At 43.4% G+C, this 6,568-nt stretch overlaps 1 pseudogene; it reads left to right on the top strand.

Moving 5' to 3' along the window:
• Nucleotides 1-4,521: 4,521 nt before the first annotated feature.
• On the top strand, nucleotides 4,522-6,290 carry LOC115796500 (E3 ubiquitin-protein ligase TRIM21-like; annotated as a pseudogene).
• Nucleotides 6,291-6,568: the final 278 nt, after the last annotated feature.

Genomic DNA, 6,568 nt, shown 5'->3' with positions numbered 1-6,568 from the left:
TCTTTATTTATACCATTCAAAATGAATGGGGAAGTTTCAAATCCTTTTCAAATCCTTTCCGGCTTTAAAAGCTAATAACTTCAGCATACTTTCAGCAAGAAAAACCATTTAAGCTTTAAAATGAAGCCAGGCCTTTCAGCTATTCAGCTATTACTTGGTATTTCAAAATCTTTTACAGTTTAAGCACAGTGAGCGTTTAAGTTTAAGGTGTTTGTTCAGCCGTTTCAGAGTTTATAATGGTTGTGTATTGCGTTTGCTAGAGTGGGAGCCTGATTAGTAGAGTGGGAGACCTTCGGGTGGAAAATTTATTTTTAAACTGCCGCTGTGTCCACACTCTTTGCGCTACAGCCATCATTTTATGCTCAAAATGTAGAGCTGCTTCTCTACTTTCAAAAAATGTGTCTCTAAACCCTGTCAAATGTACACTTTTTAAACTATAAGCGTTCAAACAGAGGGAGTACCTTCCAACTCCTTCATTACCTCCATAGTAATTTCAGAGAGATGATTTTCTCCAATGCAGAAATGAGCACCTTTTTTAAACTGCTCCCACGGCCACAATTTTGAGCCCAGGAAAATAAAAATTACACCACTGTTTAGAGCAGGTCCTTGTGACGCTCACAGTTCAAAAATGATTTTGATAGGAGCTACGGTTTTTGACTTAGAAGTAGTTATTTGACAGGTGCGCCGAGGCAAATTTGACAGAGTGCATGCATCTCAGCAGGTAAGCAGTGCACCTGGCAGGTGTTTTCAATTGGCGCATTTACAAGCATGTAGCTTGGCAGAGCTCTCCAATATGTATGCTTGCAAACCTCACTGCTTGTGAGGTTTGCACTAGTAGTTGGCTCAGTTCTACCACTGAGCCAACTACTGTTGGACAAGAAGCAGACAGAGCATCAATGCACAAGAAGCAGACAGAGCAGGTTCAAGTCCCATTTTCCATTGAGCATTCATTCACCAGCTTAAAGTCTTTCAGCCAGATTCAAGCTCTTTGGAGCATTTCCTGGCATTTCAACTAGAGACACCATTTAGGCTTTAAAATAAAGCCAAGCTATTCAGCTGTTCAGCTATCCAGCTGTTCAGCAGTTCAGCTATTCAGCTGTTCAGCTATCCAGCAGTCCAGCTGTTCAGCTGTGCTTTGAAATAGAATAACTTCAGCATACATTCAGCTAGAGACACCATTTAAGCTTTAAAATAAAGCCAAGCCTTTCAGCTATCCAGCTGTTCAGCAGTTCAGCTATTCAGCAATTCAGCAGTTCAGCTGTTGAAGCTCATTCAGCAAATAAAATTTCAGCTCTTTGTAATGGGAGTATGTCCACGAGCCACCAGCAGTGACATGTGGCGCAGTATTTGTCACTTGTTACAAGTTTTCAGGTAGAGTAACAGCAGCAGCCATGCCCTGTGAACCGATAATGTCAACAGCAAAAAGATTTTTTTTTTATTGATCAGTTCATCAAAGCACAGTTCATAGTCCTTGGATTCATCTTTCAAGTCAATCATTAAGTGTAGGGCAATCTGGGCTCCTCAGCTTCCTTCATACCCAGAGCTCCTTCATTTTCCATTGTTTGTTCAGCATAGAATCTTCAGTCTTTGGCTGTAACCAAAACACTTTAGGTTGAACATGAGACAAAAATTCTGTGTCTATTTGTACCATCATCACTCTGTGTGCTTCCTCGGTTGACAGTCTGCCTACAGTTCATCAGTGGTGCACATGATTTTTGCCTCGACAGAACACAGGATCTCTTTTCCCATGAGATTTATTGAAGTGTCAGCTGAGTACAATAATTGTGAGATAATAGCTTTTTCTCCCACCCTCATGTGGACTGGGTAAACGGATCGCTTGTGTTTTTCCAGAGAAGCCTCCGGTTTTCACAGAAGAAGAAAACAATCGTCCTCAACTTTACCCAAATACCCTGATGTATTCAAAGCCTCAATCCGGTGAAACTTATGAAGAATTTCCTTCCGGTTCTTACTGGCGCCTTCTAGAGCAGGGGATTCAAAAAGGCCAGGACCAAACTGTTCCAATAGTAGATGTTAGCAATAACCAATGATGTTCATGCCTAAGAGACCAGGCACATGCTGAGGCTGTTGCATGAGGCCCTCTGGAGGGTCCCCCACCACAAACACTCCCATTTTATTTATGGTTCCCCCAAAACAGTCACATCAAGGTCCATGTAGGCTATATAGGGAATTTACTATCCATTAGCTGCCTGGAGTCATAACCACCCACACTTCTTCAACCACCTCACCCCTGTGACCAGAAGTGCTTCTCAAAAAAAATTGAATAGTGGTGACCATGTATCCAGTGCCCAGAAGGCAAGGGACCATAACGCCCCCCAGTTTCAACTTCCACCACTGGATAACTCTCAATTAAATGAGAGGGCTTCTCCTTCACCACTTCAGATGAGCCTACCTTCCAGATGCCTGGCTCTCTGTACCAGAGGTTCTTCGTTTCCCAATAGCCGGGAATCAGAGCCCCCTTCCACCATCAAGCTACGAACTTCTCCTTCAGTTGTAGATCCACCATCAGGCTTGCCCCCGGGAGGTTTGACCCTACAAAACCTGGCAATGTGACCACAAATAGTGAATATGACTAAACCGTTGGCAAAATGGCTTGCCATCCACCTGGAAACGGAATGGCTTACGTGAACTGAAGATTGGAGCCACACCACTTTGAGAAGGCTGAATACAGCTGGTAGAGATATGTTTCATAATTGTGTCCAACTGGGCCTGCTGTCTACGAAGACATTTTTTTATCTCCAAGATGCCATCCCTAGGCTTAGCAATGATGGTGTGTGCCCTGGCCTTGACACCATCGATGACCTGACAGTTTGTGTCATAAGAATAAGCTCGGCACCCCTGCTAATACTTGGATGAAAATAGACCTTAGCTTTAGTATTGCCATCAAGATGATCTATTACAAACATAACTTGTTCAGCTCTTGGCATATCATGGATTTCCAGGCATTTGCACACCTCCTCCACACAGTGATCCACTGTTAACAGGTCCACTGACAATATCCTAGTGAACCTAGGACATTTACGCTCGTAAGGTGCATACACATAAAGATTTCTCATTTCATTAACTGAGGCCAAATTTGGCTGAGCAGTAAATGGTCCTGGCACTGGGTCCAACACTGGGGGTCGTCCTTGTAGCTGTTCTCTTAACTGTCTGCTGCAGCTACTCCAAGAGGGCCTGTAATTCAGCCATTGTTGAAGCAGGTGGTCTAACCAATCCTTGGCTCCTCCATCACTGATGATATGCCACTGTCCCTTACCTCTCTTCCCTCTCTCCCCCTGCTCCAACCTCTCCACAAAATATGCTAAACTAAAACCATCAGGACCGTTCCAACTAAAAATAAAAAGAGAGAGATAGAAATACAACAGGCTGAGCCGACCTAAAAATCCTGCCAACAACGCCAAAAATGTAGTGAAGCACTGTGGCTACTAAAGTGTTGACTCTACTGGTGCAACCCCTAAATACAGTCATGCAGGAATCAGTCGAGAATAAACACAGACACTATTCCTACTAGTACTACTATTTCCTCCTGTTCTCCACCTGTGTGGGTGTGGTCTTCTGGCCATTCTCCAGGTGCCACTGCTGCTTCTCTTCCAGGAAGTTCACTACAAGTATTTGGCCATGAATAATTTGTGGTTTTCTATTTTTCCCCCTTATCAGGTTTAGTGAGAAACATTCCTGTCCTGCTGAGGAACCGACTGTCAGAGGTGGTGCAACACCTGAAAATCGAGTTTCAGCATAAGAGTCGGCAAATGAGAACAACAAATTCTGTTTGTCTTCAAAGGAGCACTAACCTGGGCTCATCCAGCCTTTCTCAACAGCACAGCAGAGCTTATGTCCAACACTGGTGAGTACAGACGATCATGAACACCTGTTTTAGAGACCAACTGTGGATCCTCCTCTCTTTATAACCTGTAAATACGCTATGATTCACCGTGGGTGAGGCAGAAAGAATTTCTTTACCTCTGGTCTGCCCCTATGCTAAATTTATTTATTTATTTTTTTATAAAAGTGTAAAATCCATTCTCTCTCTCAGATATTTAACACTTTGTAAACACTAATGAAATCAGGAAGATTTACTTCCGGCAGTCCTGATCTCTGACGCTGCTGATCCGGATCCTGCTCCATGTAGGTCAAAGAGGGAGTCACGCTGATTTAGGCAAGAAAGCAGAAAAAGTCCATCATCAAAAAAGACTGTTTTCTTAGGAATCTACTGCAGAGAGATAGTTAATTTTTTTTAAATATCAGCATTTTGTGCTGTTGAAGTTTGAGATGATTCCACATTAAATATTGAGGTTAATGGCACAGCTGACTAAACAGCTGAGAGAGGAAGGAGGATTTAATTCTGGCACGTTAAACGGTTTGTATTATTAGTTTGATTGTTAGTCTGAGAAGGAAAACATGAGACTGACAATACTGCTCACAATGATGTCACAGACAGAAAGAGTCATATTCTGTGTGACACTGAGTGTTTAGAGCAGTCTGAACCTTTGGTCATGTTTAACATGAACATCCACCACTGGAACAGGAGATATGTGACAGGAAAGAAGGGAAAGCAGAATAGGTCCACTTTAAATAGAATTCAAACTGAATCTGAACTCAAATCAGTTTCTTTTCTTTCTCACTCAGAGTGCAGACATGTCTGCTGCCAGCTGTCTTCTATCTGAAGATCAGTTTCGGTGCTCCATCTGTCTGGATGTGTTCACTGATCCAGTCACCACACCATGTGGACACAACTTCTGCAAAACATGCATTGCTCAACACTGGAAGGATAATTTCCCGTACCAGTGTCCCCTGTGTAACAAGGTGTTCTACACCAGACCTGAGCTGCACATCAACACTTTCATCTCTGAGATGGTTGCTCAGTTCAGACATGAAGCTCAGCAGAAAGTCAGCAGCAGCAGCTCAGAGCAACAAGCTGCCAAACCAGGAGAAGTTCCCTGTGACGTCTGCACTAGAACCAAACTGAAGGCCCTGAAGTCCTGCCTGATGTGTCTGGCCTCCTACTGTCACACTCACCTGGAGCCTCATCTGTCAGCTTCACGTCTAAAAAGACATCAGCTGATCGATCCTGAGAAGAACCTGGAAGGCAGGATGTGCATGAAGCACGATAAACCTCTGGAGCTGTTTTGTAAGAACGATCAGACGTGTGTCTGCATGCTCTGCTCTGTTAAAGACCACAAGACTCATGAGTTTGTTACTCTAAAAGAAGAATGTGAAGGAAAGAAGGCAGAACTGAGGAAGACTGAGGCTGAAATTCAACAGATGGTCCAGAAGAGACGACTGAAGATTGAGGAGATCAAAGAGTCGGTGAAGATGAGTAAAGATGCTGCAGACAGAGAGAAAGCAGAAGGTGTTCAGGTCTTCACTGCTCTGAAGAAGTCTCTCAGGAGAAATTTTAACGAGGTCATAAAGCAAATCAAAGACAAACAGGAAACAACAGAGAAACAGGCTGAAGGTTTCATCAAAGATCTGGAACAGGAAATCACTGAGCTGATGAAGAGAAGCTCTGAGGTGGAGCAGCTCTCACGCTCTAAAGACCACCTCCACCTCCTCCAGAGCTTCTCAACCCTGAAAGCTGCTCCACCCACCAAGGACTGGACAGAGGTCACTGTCCACCCACCATCATATGAGGGGACTGTGGTGAGAGCTTTGGATCAGCTGAAGAAGACACTCAATGAAGAGTTTGAAGAACTGTTTGAGGCTGATCTGAAGAGGATCCAGCAGTATGCAGTGGATGTGACTCTTGATCCTGATACAGCAAATCCTCAACTCATCCTGTCTGATGATGGAAAACAAGTTCACTGTGGAGATGAAGAGAAGAATCTTCCAGACAACCCAGAGAGATTTTCTAAAGGTGTTTGTGTTTTAGGAAATCAGAGTTCTCTTCAGGCAGATTTTACTTTGAGGTTCAGGTTAAAGAAAAGACCAAATTGATTTTAGGAGTGGCCACAGAGTCAGTCAGCAGGAAGGAGGTCATCACAGTGAATCCTGAGAATGGTTACTGGACTGTAGCATTACAAAAATATTAATGTAGCTTTTGATGATCCTCCAGTTCGTCTCTCTCTTCAGTCTGATCCTGAGAAGGTGGGGGTGTTTGTGGATTATGAGGAGGGTCTGGTCTCCTTTTATGATGTAGTGGTGATGCAGCTCTTATCTACTCCTTTACTGGCTGCTCCTTCACTGAGAAACTCCACCCATTCTTCTCTCCTGAAGTTAATGATGGTGGTGAAAACTCTCCTCTGATCATCTGTCCTATCAATCAATCAGTCTGATCTGTTTCCATGGTGAAACTGGATTAATTACAGATTAATCTCAACATTTAAGCCGACACAGAGAAGAAGTCCTAAAAACAGCAGCGAGCAAACTGCCTGCTGATGAAGACCATGAGATACGGTCAGAAGCTGCAGAACAAGCCAGTAAGCTGAGCTTTAGTTGATGTTTTGTTAAAGTGTTTTCAAGTTGAAGAAAATGATCCATTTGAGGAAGTCCAGTGTGAGAAAGTAGAAACTCTCCTTTTCTTTTCTTTCAGTGTTTAAAGGCACAACATTAA

Source organism: Archocentrus centrarchus, chromosome 2 (assembly GCF_007364275.1).
Source record: "Archocentrus centrarchus isolate MPI-CPG fArcCen1 chromosome 2, fArcCen1, whole genome shotgun sequence".
Classification (NCBI taxonomy): Eukaryota; Metazoa; Chordata; class Actinopteri; order Cichliformes; family Cichlidae; genus Archocentrus; species Archocentrus centrarchus.
This window is presented reverse-complemented; position numbering and strand designations above follow the sequence as displayed.